This window comes from Chiloscyllium plagiosum, unplaced genomic scaffold, assembly GCF_037043375.1.
Source record: "Chiloscyllium plagiosum isolate Xiang-an unplaced genomic scaffold, Cpla_swu_hap1 HiC_scaffold_48, whole genome shotgun sequence".
Taxonomy (NCBI): domain Eukaryota; kingdom Metazoa; phylum Chordata; class Chondrichthyes; order Orectolobiformes; family Hemiscylliidae; genus Chiloscyllium; species Chiloscyllium plagiosum.
This window is the reverse complement of record NW_028270186.1, coordinates 47,660,521-47,676,504: the sequence shown is the minus strand read 5'-3', so window position 1 is coordinate 47,676,504 and position 15,984 is coordinate 47,660,521. Positions and strand designations below refer to the sequence as shown.

At 43.2% G+C, this 15,984-nt stretch overlaps 1 non-coding gene across 1 annotated transcript; it reads left to right on the top strand.

The window, feature by feature from the left end:
* Positions 1–279: 279 nt before the first annotated feature.
* On the top strand, positions 280–371 carry trnar-ucu (transfer RNA arginine (anticodon UCU)). Its single transcript is given in 2 exon segments — positions 280–316; positions 336–371. It is a non-coding gene; the product is annotated as a tRNA-Arg (tRNA).
* The last annotated feature ends 15,613 nt before the right edge of the window (positions 372–15,984 follow it).

Sequence of the window (15,984 nt, the reverse complement as noted above, 5' to 3'; positions counted from 1 at the left end):
AACAGAGTAACATAAATAAAAGTCAGGAGACAAGGAGGAGATTTAGAAAGAATACTTTCACCTGTAGAGTATTGATTATCTGGAAATCATTATCTGAACATGTGGAAAAGGTAAGTGTCATGAGAACGTTTCAGCTGTCTGTAGCCGAAAACTTGATGAGCCAGAGCACGAGTGGATAAGGACCAGCTAAGTGTGACGAGGACAGGCAGACGCGAGATGGGTGTCCTGAATGCAATGCGTCAAAGGCAAACTTGTGTGCTTAAAAGTAACAGAAGGCGCGGCTCTGTGGCGCAATGGGAAGCGCGTTGGACTTCTACATCTCTATTCAGGTTGCTATTCAAAGGTTGTGGGTTCGAGTCCCATCAGCGTCGTGTTTTAATTTATGTTTTGCAAAGTGGTCAGACCAGACTCGGATGCTCATCTGAAAAACCAGTAATATTCGTGCATAAACCTAACTGTCTCGAAACGGAACATTTTCCTCCCACAGATTTACATTATCGATGTCTATTTATGGTAGAGATCGATAAATACCTGTTAGCCAGTACGATGTTGTGGATGGGCTGGAAAAAGACATAAAATTGTTGTGTGAGCCATGATGATATCAAATTACGTGGCAGGACAGGATCGGTGTTAAGAATGGCCTCCTTCTGCTCCTTTGTGTCTGTGCCATTTCTGGCCAAGGTTTTTAAATAATCACAATGAGGACAATATGAATTAAACGCCAAATAATATTTTGGTCTCATCTCCACTTCGCTTCCCTCCCGGCTGGAAGAGACAGCTCTTGTTTCAGCTTTAGATCAGACAGCGGAGGATTCTCACAAGTTCTCCTTCAGGCTGAATGTTCCTTCACATAGGTTTCCAAGTGGACACACGGAGCAAGCAATTGCATGGATGCTGTGGATTCAGGGGCAGACTTTCCCTTTGCTGGGCTGGAATTCTGGCCAAGGTAATGAACGTGAATTTCTGACATTTGAATCTTACTCTGGATTCTTGCGACTTTACGAATTAAACTGAATTTAATTTGCCCTTGCAGAACATTATTCAATCTTCACTGTTCATAAAAACCATGCCACATGCTCGTGCACGTAGTATGCTGAACATTGTTGATGTTGTGTGCAGTGTGGGTCGATGTCTCAAATGTACATGCCAAAGGAAGTTGGTGAAATATCAGTGAATCGAATTGTCTGACGATTTGCAGCCGATAGAAGGAAAATCCCAGTACCATGGCCACATAACATTGCCTGTGACCAACGCAGGAAGCCATGGTAAATGTATGCAGTATTCAATAAAACCGATTTTCACCGCATTTATCTATGACATTTTCCTGAAGCTGATGCTTCATAATCGATGATCCATTATCAGTATAACCACCTCTGCACTGCGTTTCATTTCAGATACACAGAAAACAAAAATGAGTAATTGGGTTGAGGGGCCTAGTGGTAAGATCAGGAGCCGTTCGTCACCATTAGACGGCAGGTCCAGTGGTGCAGTTAGTTAGCTTGCTGTACTTGCATGACAGAATGGCAGCATTGCATTGCATTGCATTGCATTGCAATAAAGTGCTTTTGGCACTAATGTTGCACCGACCTGTAAGACCAATCTGAAGTCCATCTGACCAGAATTTTGACATTATAAGCCGTAAGTTTATGCAATGATCATTTAATTGCCCTGAAGGTTGGTGAGTCTACGACTGTTGAAGACAAGGCGTTCTGCACCCTTACTACTCTCTGAGAAAGGCATCTACCTCGGCATCTATCACCCTCAAATTACATCGATATGCTCTTGTGCCAACCATCACCATTTGAAGAAAATGCCTTCACTGTCCACCTTACGGCAAACTCTGATCATCTTTTATGTCTCTATTAATTCACTTCTCAAACTTCTTATCTCTATCAAAAACAGCCTCAAGTCCCTCAGCCTTTCCTCGTAAGACCTTCCCTTCACAGAAGGCAACATCCTAGGAAAACTCGTCTGCAACCTTTCCAATGCTTTCACATCCGTCCTATAACGTGGCGACCAGAACAGCACGCACATCGACAAGTTTGGCCATGCCAGACAAATGTCTGGAGCTGCAAAGTGATCGTTTGGCCCTGAAACTAAATCCCTCTCCCAATAAAAACTAACACACTGTGCTTACTGCAAACAAATCCATCTACGTGTGTGTTAACTTTCAGAGTTTTATGTACATGGACGCCGAGATCGCTCTGGTCATCTAAGCTTCCAAGAATATTACAATTAGCCCAGAACGTTGTATTCTTGTTGCTCATTCCAAAGTAAATCACCTCACACTTTTCCACAATTACCTCCATATGCCAACTCTGAGCCCCGATCTTCAGATTATTCATGTCCGTCTGTAACCTGCAGCAGACTTCGGCACTGTTGACAACTCCATCGACTTAGTGTGTTCTGCGAATTTACTCATCCATCATCCCATGCCCGAACCCAGGTCATTTATAAAGGTGACAAACAGCAGTGGACCCAAAAAGGAACCTTGTGGTACACCATGAGTAACTGAACTCCAGGATGAATATTTTCCATTAACTGCCACACTCTGTGTTCTTTCAGCGAGCCAATTACTGATCTTAACCGCTAAATCACCGTCAATCCCATGTCTCTGCATTTTATGCAACAGCCGACCGTGCCTTCGTGAAAACCATATCCACCATGTTAACCACTTTACTCCCATCCACCTATTTGTTGACCTTTTCTAAAAGCTCAATAAAGTTTGTGAGGCACAACCTGCTATTCACAAAATCGTGTTGACTGTTGCGAATCAACTGGTTCCTTCTTCGGTGATCATAAATCATATCTCTAATAATCTTTCCCAAAAGTTCACCTACAAGGAAATATGACGACTGTTCTATAATTAGCAGCGGTCTCCCTACTCCCCTTCGTGAAGAAGGAGACAATATTTGCTGAACTCGATTCTTCTCGCACTAATCACATAGACACTGACGAAATAAAGTTGGAAGTCAAAAGTTCTGCAATCTCCTCCCACGATTCCCAGAGAATCCTAGCATATATCCCATCAAGCCAAGAGGACAAATCTATTTTCAGGCTTTCAAGAATTGCTAACCCTCGTATTTATGAATGCCAATTTCATTTATTCTAACAGATTGCATCTCAAAATTCTCTTCGACAACATTGTCTTTTTCATTTGAGATATGATGAAAAATATACATTCAGCGCCTCTCCTATCCTCGGACTCCGTTGACGACTTCCTACTGCTGTTCTTGACAGGCCCGAATCATATGCCAGATATTCTTTTATTCTTGAAATGACAAGCGAAAGCTTCGGGGTTTTAAATGACCCTGCCAGCTAAAGTTTTGTTATGTCCCCTCTTCGCTCTGAGTAGCTTTTCTTTTGGCCCTTCCTTGCTAGCTTTTAATTTTCAAGTGCCCTAACTCAGCCTACATATTTCATGTTTCGACGCACTGCCTTCTCCCTTTTGACAAGAAATTCAACTTTTTGAGTAAAAATTGCTCCCTGTCTCAACCTCATATTCCCCGCATGACGCACACATACTTATCAAGGACATAAAAGTTAAACTTCCCCACTACAACTACCTTGTTACTTCCGTTCCTATCCAGAATCGTGTTTGCAATCTTTTCCTCCATATCTCTAGAACATTTTGTTGGTGACCTCTACTTGCCTGATTTTAATCTCAGAATATTCTAGTTCAGCAGATTGAGTCGGGTCCTCACCAAATATCCTTTCTGCTACCATCGTACTGTCTTTGACTAAAAACGCCACATTTCCCCTCTGTAACGACTTTCCTACTCTTACTGAAAAGACGAAACTGAGGTGCAAGGAACAACCATTCCTTTCAGTGCTCCATTATGTGTTTGAAATGGCCACAATATTGAAGCCACAGTCAACAACCCATGACACCTACGTTATGTCAGATGCTCCTAGCAGTGAAGTAGATACAATTCAAACCAACTTCATCCTTGCCAACATTCAGTTGCAAACCCGAAAATCTATTTATGTCCTAACCACTCAAAACTTCCTGCAAACTGCAGCTAAAATTTAGGTTCGCACTCTGCTGCTGAATTCGTTTAAACACTCCTGAGGAGCTTTAGAAATTTATCCACTCAGGATATTGGTACCCTTCCGGTTCAAGTAAAGACCATCCTGTTTGTTGAGGTCCAACCGACTCGAAAATATGCCCCAACTATCCAGATATCAAAATCCCTATCATCTGCACCGTCCTTACAACCACGTGTTCATCTGCTCTCTCTCTATTCTTTCCCTCACTATAACTTGGCATGTGTAAACCATCAGAGAGAACAACTCTGTTTGATCTCGATCTAAGATATCACCCTGGATCCCTGAGTTTCTGCCATGCATCCACATCACTTTTATTATGTATGTTGTTAGTGTGTTTGTGAAACATGACCTCGGGCCGCTCCCCCTCCCCCTGAAGTATCTTGAAAACACGCTGCGAGACATCACAAACCCTGGTAACTTGGAGGTATCACATCAATCATGAGCCTGCCCTGTACCCACAGAAACTGCAATTTGTCCCCCTCACTATGTAGTCCTCAATAACTATTGCTCTCCTCCACTTTCCCCTACCCTTCTGATCACAGGGACGAACACTGTGCCAGAGATCTGTCCCCCATGTTTTACCCCTCGTAGCTCATCCCATACAAACACACACACACACACACACATAAGTGTGTGTGTGTGTGTGTGTGTGTGTGAATTCAGAATATTTGGAATGGATGGTCGGCCATTTGAATGTTCTTCCCGTCGAATGTGCGAGCTATATATATGTACATATATATAAATGTGTGTCCGCATGCATGTATGTGTGTGTGTGCATGTATATTTAAAAGTTGCAAAAGAACATTGAGTAAAACAGCATTTATTCAAAAAAATCTGATTTTGTGGAGTGTTCTGTCCTTGGGAAATACCTCAGTCACTTACGACCAGCCATAAAGACCCCCTGAGTGAATATCTATTACTCACTAGAAATACAGAGGTGATTTTTGAAGTCGATGACGTTTCTCATGTCGCTGAGCCTGCGCTGTGTTAAATTCCGGAAAGGAGGTTTAGCTCGCTTCATATTACTAATTTTGCTGCAAACTTGCACAGTCCATAAAAACAATCCAAAAATTATTAGGTTTATCTCATTGGACATTTTGCCTGTTATCAGAAAAACTAGAATAGAAATGACAAATATGTCTTTAAGTACTACTATGAAGATTACAGAATTCAAACAGGAAGTTTTTCGTGTATTGTCACTAAATATGGTTGGGCGAGATGAGTGATCAGCAAATGAACTCACTCCCTTCTCTGTGATTGCAGCCAAATTTTCCAATGCAACAGATGAAAGAACAAAGGTACATTACACCGGCAGGTCAGTTCCAACTCACGATAGTATAGTTTCCCTTTGATGTTCGCCATCTTCTAAAGTATTAGCTTAGTGGGGAGATCAGGATCCTGAAGGTATGCTGAGATATTGCGAGAATTATTCCCACACTGTTGGCATCACTTTATATCATAAACCAGTAATGCAGCGGACTGAGCTAACCGGCTTCCATTTAATGCTGAGCTGACACACAGAGCTCAGTTCTTTTACAATTTATAGAAGTTCATGTGGAACAAGCTGCTAAACCTTTCCTCACAATCTGCTCATTCTATACTTAGTCGTGCTCAGTTGCAGGTGTTATGAGGTTTCTTTCCAATAAACGTTAACCAATTAGAGAGTGTGCACCGAACGCGTACCCATGATGGCCGCCCAGATTCCCTGTCCCCATGAAATTCATTCCTTGTGTGTCTGCACGTGTCTTCACAATATATTAGAATCAGCTTCTGAGTAATTTTTCCCGAGAAAACGTAAACATTTTCGAGTTCAATAGCTGTAGAAGGAAAAAGAATGCGAGCTCCAAATTTCTCTTTATCATTCATCGCTGGTTTTGAAGTTCTATAGCCTTGAAATAGATCCATCTGAATGAGGGAATTTCCCCTCTATTTACTCTCGCTAAATTCACATCGCCTAGAAACCTTCTATACGGACACAACTCAGTTTTACCTGGTGTCACGCCTCATGATCTATTCATCTTTTGCACCATTCCATGAAACCCCACTTTGTCTTTTCAAATGGCATTTTCCCCCACTACATCGTTGGCTTCCTTTCCATTATTCTGTTTCCAACTAAACGCTGTCCATTCTTCCTGACGTCTTTTCATTCCAGTCATCGCCATCCATGTCTTTTATCATCTCTTTAAGTCCCAGTATAGTCCATGTTAAGAAAGGATGCTGCGGTCAGAACAACACATGGAAACCCGCTCTAATGCTGTATACGACCATTACCAATGTAGGGAAAATGGAGGTAGTTCAGTCAAAAGTGAATCCGTTGGTTGTTGCACAATGGATCAATCACTGATTGGGTCATGACTGTTTTTCCTCACTTTTCTCCTCTGTCTGAACATTTGCTAAAGCAACACAATAAGGGAACATGGAATACCTACAGTTCAGAAACTGACAATTCGATGCAACAAATGAACACCTTTCCTCCAGGGATTAACCCTCACAGAACAATTCCTTACTCTTTTTCTCTTCATTTTCTCCTGAATAAAGCACCTTACTGTCAGTCGACCCAGTTGTAGGCAAATCATATCTCTGGCGCTGTGAGGCAGCAGTGATAACCAGTGAGCCACCTTGCGGCACTGTACAATATTGCAAGGCACATGTGAACGCGTTTGAAATGCGATTCCTTCAAAGATGCTCTACTTTTGTTGTTGCCCTTATCAGGAACAATAAATCCAGATTCCCTGACCAAGAAATGAACTCAAACCACAGCGGTGAAAACGCTGCATTGTAACCATTAGTCGACCAGGAAGGACGGCATGTGCAATTGCGTCTTCTCTGAACAGCATAGCTTTCTTTTCCTGCGATGAGAAATTCCTTCCAAAAAAGAGTGTTCGTGAAACCGTGCTTTTACAGCACAGATTAATACATTATGTCAGTGCCAGTCGTCAAAAATCCAAATATTCTCGTTTCCAGTTTCCACTAACTGGCCCACAGCCTGACATCTGAAGTATTCATCTGAATGGGACTTTCCCTGCAAAGTTTTAATCTCAAATGCACCAGCGAATGAGACTGATGTCAGATACCGTCAAATTTGTTCTTGAACTGTGGGAGAACTGAACCTCATTTTGACCCATAGAGGGAACAATACAGACACATCTTTTGAAAGTGACAAAGGCCTCAAGAGAGCCCAACTTCCATAAAATGTGGAATTGACCCGTTTGGCCTCTTCTTTCTTCACTACAAGCTTTAAAATCCGATTGTGTTTACATTATCACAGGGGTAAACAGGCAGGAGGCTATCCTTCGAGGACTGCCCCGATCGTGAATAATTGGTACCCGCTAATTGTTGACTTCTCCACCTTTGAGGCAGCCTGGCTAGCTGTGCTCTTGAAGCCTACTACTGTTTAATTTAAATTCCAGCAGATTCCTGTCTCTACATACGGAATGGAAGCATTCAGCCGCATCCCTGTACGTATTCGTCCTCCACAGTTTCACCGTCACGTTACTGCTTCTAATGAGTCATGTTGTTCTTCCTGCCAAACGAAGGCATTCTTCGTTAGAGGGAAGAGAGTCAAGAGATTTGTAGACAATGATCAAAACTTTGAAGCTTGTCATCCTCATGTTTCTCGAAGGAAAAATACGGATGTGGAATTCTAAATTGAAACAGATGCGGCCTGGTCTGCATAAAAATAACTTCCTGCTGTTACTTAAAAAATAATTCCTAACAACATTGAGAACGCACCTTCCGATGTCTGCTGCAATAGTTGCAAGAAAATTCAGTAAGGCTGCAGTGAAATTCAAGGTTACAACCCCGGGTTTACATAACCAGTGCTTGAATCACTGAGCTATGGAAGCACTAACCCAGGCGCCGTTTTGCGACTGACAAAAGACGATGACCTCTAGCAGAAAAACTTCGGTAATCTCAATTTTGTGATGCAAGCTTCGTTTTGAGTGACAAAATACAACTTGAAACCCACTTCTTTGATCACTTGTTGGATATAACAGTTTTTCAGCTTCCCAATGTCTCATAATGAGACAGGGATCAACATTTGTTTAAACTCCATCAGAGTAAAAGCTTTGAATTATTTTTTATATAAAAGACACGATGTAGTATTGATATCAATAAATTGCCCTGATTTTAGCATGTATAACAGTTTTTTTTTTCTTAATTACTTGGTGAGTAATTCCTTTCCTATAGCCTGGTGCGACTAACGTCGCTTCAAGATTTCATAATTTCTTACCTTGGCAGCTGTCGTTTAGGCACCAAACGTGACACAGTTCAAATCGAACATACTCCGGAGTTTGGAATTCGAGGGAATACAGATATCTGAGAGAGCACTTTAAAACATAATCTTGGGTGTTGTGTCCGCTGGCTGGGTTGGTATACTATTGACAATCTCTATTTGCTCTTGAGTGGCCTGGAAGACATGACAGTGATAGATAGAGGGAAGACAGTAAAGAGATTTGTAGACAATGATGAAAACTTTGAAATTTAGCTGCCCGGTGAACGGTGAGTAACCCTTGTTAAGAGTATTCCCACATGCAGGAGAGGTTTTGGAAGACCTCAGGATTACATCATTGGGTGAATAACCTGCAACTACTTCCCTTCCACCATGTGTGAGCACTTGTGGAAAGACAAAGCTGCGAAGGCCGCAGTGCACGTTTGGGAAAATATGCGTTTGTAAAATTGCCATTCAGGCAATGCACAATGAAACAGTGAACAGAACGCAGGTCCGCCCTTGAATAGAAGCAGAGGGAGTTAGACCATAGAACATAGAACATAGAACATTACAGCGCAGTACAGACCCTTCGGCACTCGATGTTGCGCCGACCTGTCATACCAATCTGAAGCCCATCTTACCTACACTATTCCATGTTCGTCCATATGCTTGTCCAATGACGACTTAAATGTACTTAAAGTTGGCGAATCAACTACCATTGCAGGCAAAGCATTCCACACCGTTACTACTCTCTGAGTAAAGAAACTACGCCTGACATCTGTCCTATATCTATCACCCTTCAATTTGAATCAATGCCCCCTCGTGCTGGTCGTCACCATTCTTGGAAGAAGGATCTCCCTGTCCACCCTATCTAACCCTCTGATTATGTTATATGTTTCTATTAAGTCACTTCTCAACCTTCTTCTCTCTAACGAAAACAACCACAAGTCCCTCAGCCTTTCCTCGTAAGACTTTCCTCCTTACCAGGCAACATCGAGTAAATCTCCTCTGCACCTTTTCCAAAGCTTCAACATCCTTCTTATAATGCGGTGACCAGAACGGTACACAATATTCCAAGTGCAGCCGCACTAGAGTTTTGTACAGCTGTAGCATAACCTCATGGTTCCAGAAGTCGATTCCTCTATTAATAAAAGCTAAAACACTGTATGCCTTCTTAACAACCCTGTCCACCTGGGTGGCAAATTTCAAGGATCTCTGTACCTGAACACCGAGATCTCTCTGCACATATACACTACCCAGAAACTTTCTGCAACTGTAATACTGTCCTTGACCAACAATGCTACACACACCCCTCTTTTACATTCTTCTCTGTTCTTACTGAAACATCTAAATCCTGGATCCTGCAACACCCATTTCTGACCCTGTTCTATTCGGGTCTACGGAATGGCCATAGAAATGAATTCCCAGGTACCAACCCATGCTGTAAGTTCAACCACCTTATTCCGGATGCTTCTGGCATTGAAGTAGACACACCCCAAACCATCTTCTTTCTTGCTTGTGTCATCTTGCGTTCATGAAACTTGATTTTGTACCTCCCTCCACTCAACCTTTTCTTTACTTGAACTACAATTTTGGTTCCCATCCCGCTACTGGACTAGTTTAAACACACCCCAATAGCCTTAGCGAATATCCCCCCAGGATATTGGTAACCCTCTGGTTCAGATGAAGACCATCCAGCTTTTAGAGGTCCCACCTACCCCAGAAAGAGCCCCAATTATCCAAGAATCCAAAACCCTCCCTCCTGCACCATCCCTGTGGCTCCATGTTCAACTGCTCTCTCTCCCTATTCCTTGCCACACTAGCACCACAGCAGGGTGGGAATTTGAAAGGACGCATGGATGTGTATTACGACCGTGTCGTCCAAACGAATGGATTTCAGATTGAGCTGAAGAAGAGCAGAGACGTGGAAGAGTTAGTGATGCTCATGAAGTGCAAGTAGGCTGACATGGTGATTATGGTGATATGTGGTTAATAACACATCACGAGGTGAATAATGTCACCATAGTTATGACGTGTCTTTTCAGACTTAGACAATTGCCAGTGAGGAAATTGAATCAGTGGCGAGGCATTTTCTCCCAGCACGTGGTCGATGATGCCTTCCAACTCATCTCATCCACTTTCCTCAATTCCGCTCCCAAAACTCTTCCCTCAAACTATGACGAGGACGGAACTCCCTTCTAAATCACTTTAAAACCCAGCAACGTCTATCGACATCATATCATTCTCCCGTATGTTCGTCAGCTGCAAATGAACCCCACCAGCTAAGATGTGTTTCTCTCCCCACCCCTATCCTTTTTCTCCAAAGATCTTTCCTTCTTTGACTCCCTTGTCAAGTGCACGCCCCCACCAAACCGCCATCGCCTCCCAGCAACCTTCTCATTACAACACCGGATTTGAAAAACATCCATCCACACCTCCGCACCTCAACTCTTTCCAAGGCCCCAAAGGACCCTTCCATGTCCATCAGTGTTTCACCTGCATTTCCACCATGTCATTTACTGTATCCATTGCTCTTTTTGCAGTCTCCTCGACATTGAGGAAATTGGATGCCTAAGTACAGACCACTTTGGAAAACATCTCCGCGACACCCGCACCAAACAACACTACTGGCTCCTGGTCGAATACGTCAACTCTCCCTCCCACACAGCCAAATTCATTCAGGTCCAGGGCTTCCGCCGCTCTCATGAACTGTCTTATCTGTCTATCTTCCTTCCCACCTATCTGCTCCACCCTGCGCTGCGACCTATCATCATCACCCCCACCTCCATCCACCTAACACACTCACAGCTACCTTGTCCCAGCCACACCCGCACCCATTTGTCTCTCTATCCCTCGGTTCACAAGCCTCTTTCTGATAAGGGCTCGTGCCCGAAACGTCGATTGTCCTGCTCATTCGTTGCTGCCTGTCCTTCTGTGCTTTCCTAGTATCACACTTTCGACTCAGTGCCGAGGCAGTGGATTTTGAGTTTGGGACTGAAGTCAGAGGTTTCAGTTTTGCAATGATTCAATTGTAAGAAATGTCTGCTCCACAGGACTGGATGTCATGAGCAAGTGAGACGAAGTCAAGCCTGTGGAGGTGACCATCTTGAATTTCCACAGACATATATCAGGGTGCAGTACGGCAAACGGCTGAATAAGAGGCCCTGGATTGAGGCTTGGCTGACTGGCAGAAGGCAGACAGTTGGGCAAAGGGGTCTCTTCCAGGATGGCAGCCCGTGACTAGTGGAGTTTAGAGGAGTCAGTGTTTGCACCACAGCTATTCACATGATGTATGGATGATCCATTCAAAGGAACTGAGGGTGTTGTTGCTCCATTTGAAGAAGACACAATGGTAGGTGGAAGGGCAGATCTTATTGATGAAGCGGGAATGCTGTAGAATGACTTGAACGGACTGAGTGCTTCAAAAAAATAGTTGTAATTGGCATACTTTGTGGAAAATATGTGGTCATATGTTTGGTGGAAAGACTAGAGGCATAGATAATTTCCTGAAAGCAGAAAGATTTCAAAGTTCAATTTTCTCTTATGTTCAGCATGCAATTTCAGTTTGTGATGAGGAAGGCAAATACAATGTCGGCTTCTTTTCAAGCTAATGAGAATGACCGGGCAGAGGTTTACACCTCAGTCAATAGGAGGCTCTGGACAGATGCATTTGGAACATTGGGAGTAGGTTTTGGCCCATATCTAAGTGATGATATGTTTTGAGTGATGGAGAGGAGGCTTATAATGGCTTACTCAGTGGTGAGTACTAATGCCTTGCAGCCTCAGTGATGTTGGTTCAATATCTACTTTGGGCGACTGTGAATTTGGAGTTGGTGCATACTCTCTGTTTCAGCCTGGGTTTCCTCCACAGACTAAAGATGTGTGGCTGACGTTCTTTGGTCATGGGAAATGCAGAGTAAAGGAATTGGGTGGAGGTGTGAGTTTTGGTGCGATTCTCTTCGCAGGATGAGTGGGGATTTCTTGTTCCAAATGGCCTGTTTCCACATTGTCGGTACTCCTTAAGAACAACGTTGATCGCAGGGATTTAGGCCTTGTCATAAGAATTTTTTTAAAGGAGGTGACAGCTTCCATATAAACACATGGTTTCAAGTGAATGTCTTGAACGGTATAGGGAGTGGAGAGGCATTCTTAAGGAGGACATCATAAAGGTCAATCGAGAATATGAGATAGCCTCAGAACATAAAGTTAAATATAATCCGAAGAGATTCTACAAGTACATCAAGAACTTCAGAACAAAGAGGACCACTTTAATATGAAAAAAGCTCACCTTTGTCTTGAATCTCAGCAGATGGAGAGACATATAATGTTAACTTCGCGTCAGTTTACACCTTGGAGAACAGAATGGCGGGTACAACTGAATATTGATGGTTTGAAAGAAGTTCACATTGAAAAGGGAATGTGGTGGAGGACATGGAAAATATGAAGTTGGATATTTCTCTGGGATTTGATCTCCGGAATCCCGGAACATTGTGGGATGATAGGGAAAGAAACTGTTGGCCCTTCGTAGAAATATTTTTATCATCTATTATTACGAGCGAGGTGCCGAATGACTGGAGGATGGCTAATGTTATGCCTTTATTTAGAAAGGAATTAATTAAGAAGCCTGGGATCGATAGACCTGTGTGTCTGGTTATGGTCGTGGGTAAGTTGTTGGATGCAATTCTAAACGATAGGTTTTATTTGAATTTTTAGATTCAAGGAATGAATCGGGATAATTAGCATGGTTTTGCACAAAATTGATTGAGATTTTTGAGGGCGTAACCAAGAAGATCAATGAGGACATAGTGGTAGACTTTGCTCACTTGGACTTTAATAAATGCTTTTACACGGTTCCACACGGTTCACTAATTCATAAAGTTAGATCACAAAGAGATCAATGTAAGGTTTCTAATTAGATATAAAATTAGTTTATTAGCAGGCTGCTGAGAATGGTGGTGGAGGGTAGTTTTCAGACTGGAAGACTGTTACCAATGGTGTCCCATTGGCTGAACGCACATTCATTTGTTTCATTTAAATATATGATGTAGGTGGGAAGATAGAAAGTATGGTAAGTAAGTTTGCAAAATTGCCAGTAGAATGGACAATAAAAAGGATATGTAAGGGTGTGAAGCGATTTTCTCATCAGGTCAGCTGCTCTCTGGCTGCAAGTTTAAAAAGCGTGAGAGGGGCGGGGGGGGGGGAGGAGTAGTGAAGGGCCGTTCTTCCATCGTAAAGGGCACATTATCAGACATCCATCTATTCTCGTCCCGGTTTGCAGCAATGAGATTCTCTCTGTGATCTTAAATGACATAACAATAGTACTGAAAGTTGACCTGGCCACACTGTTGTAACTCCTTTGTGGAACGTATTCTCATGTTCACATACAGAGGCAATCACACAGGCACAATCCACGACAGTGACAGAGTCCTCAGGATTATACCCACTCCATGTGCTTTATGTCTGCAAGTTTCCCTGGAGAAAGGCGGCTTTAAGTGGAATACAAGGCACTTCGCTAGAAAATGTGCACCGTTGTGGTGAGCCGGGATATGAAATGGATACTGAGCTGAAATAGTCGAACACGCTTCTCATGTGTAACTTCCAATAACACAAATCCCACCAAACAAGCCCCCTGGCTCCTGGGACATAACAGGATAGCTCCCGGCAGACATTCTTCACCAAAAATAACGGACACACGGCAAAATCTAAACACTTTCACGTCTCGTCTTGTTCTGTTTCTATTCCTGTAACACCTCCAGCTTTCTCTGAACTTCTAGTCCCGATGTCAATGAGCTGTTTGATCTAAACACAGGCACATTGAGAAAATAATCTTTATCTCAAAAGCAGAGCCAGGGAATGTCAGCTGCACGGGCTTGCTCTCGCCTGGGTAATGAGATATCAGGTCTTATCGCCCTGATTATCATATAGACCGATTCCACAAATATGCACCGTAGCAGTTATTACCAATTGAGATGTCCCAATGAATACCATGACAGGCAGTAAGATCAGGGGAGAGTAGCTTCGACCCCTTCCTCGCCGAGGGACATATTTCAAAGATTATCCTTTTACTTCACAAACTGACCTCCTCACAGCTGGCCAGGGAATTGTCTTGCACAACAATACCCTTTTAGCCCACTAAGTCAGCACCAGTCCAACACAATACCCTGAACTGTTCTTCTCCCATCTGGCGTCACTTGATTCAGAGGGGCAAACATATTCAGTAATGGAAGTGTACAACTAAATGGGTCTTACCTGCTCTAGAGTTTTCTGCCTTTTCCATCCTGACAGGCGGTTGGTTGCAGGTTCCTTACGTTCCTTATCTGAGTTATACGCATTTCACCTAATCCTGCGATTTGAATTTCAAACAAATGCAGAGAACAAACACTCTTCAAGTTCCCGCTCGGCTCTCAGTCACAATACGCAAAATGTTGAACTGCGTGAGGAATCCACAGTGGATTTAATACTAATTGCCTCAACCACGTGGCCACAACTGCCGAAGCGCGCTACTAAACTGGTTTCAAATTCTCCCTACCTGTGGAGGTGAGGGATAGGCAATCACTGTTCGGTTTGTTTGAATTCAATCACCACAGTTTTGACAATGTTAAATGTCAGGACATGTGTGGTCTGTGTAAACAATCTCGATGGTTGAAATGGTTATTCAGTTAAAAAGAAATGGAGAGATTGCAGGAGAAACTAAACAGATCTGGCAGCATCTGGGGAGAGACAAATAGAGACAACGATTCAGAGCTTCTTCAGGAGTTTCTCAGAACGCTATCTTCTCTCAGAGGTACTGACACACCTGCCGAGTTCCTTGAGCAGTTTCTGTTTTTGTTTTAAATTCCGAGTGTCCACAATCCTTCACTTGCCATTCAACAATACAGAAACGCATTTGTGGTTCCTCATTGGGTTTGGTTTCCGTTTGGATACATATCCCTGACCCTATTAAAAGAAATTCTCTGGCTGCACTCTGATTAGCTTGTCCTGTCATTTTTGTGTTGTACAAGTCGAATTTGTTGTCCTCGACATCACTCTGCATTGCTACTCGGTGGATAAGAACAGCGATCGCTCCATGCGTGGGTACACCCTCTTTTAGGTTAACAACCAAACGAGAGGACTAATTGCTCCACAGTGACTGGGTAGTTCCCTTGTTGCAGGCCCCTCGCAGGATATCCAAAAGCAGGCTCTCAGTGAACTCAAGCTTTCTACTGCCCTTCGCAGAATGAAAATTGCCCTCAATTGATTTGACGTTTCCAAAATGAATTCTGGGGCATTCATTATGGACCATGGGACAGTCTCATCACACGCTTTGCAGACACATACATGTCACCAGGATACAACTCTCCGAAAACTGGGAGTTTCTCCCTTCGAGCCTTATGAGGAACATTTTTCTGACCTCGGTAAAAACTCGGAAAACTTCGGCCAATAAAAAACAGATGGTGTGGGAACAGCTATTCCTCTGTTCCTGAGTCGTGGGAGAACAGCAACCTCTCAGTGATGAGCTGAACGCACTGACGAACGTCGCCACAGAGCGTCAATGACGTCAATGATCCCCGAATGCAAGCTGCATCCTGCTCCTCCCATATTGACAATCGTCCTTAATTAGCGTTACTTTTCCGAAATAAATACTGTTAAGTTCACGGTGAAGACATGGGAATAGTCTGATCCCACACTCTACAGACACACCCATCACACCGCAAACCAGTTATCCTCCTACGGAGATCGTCTCA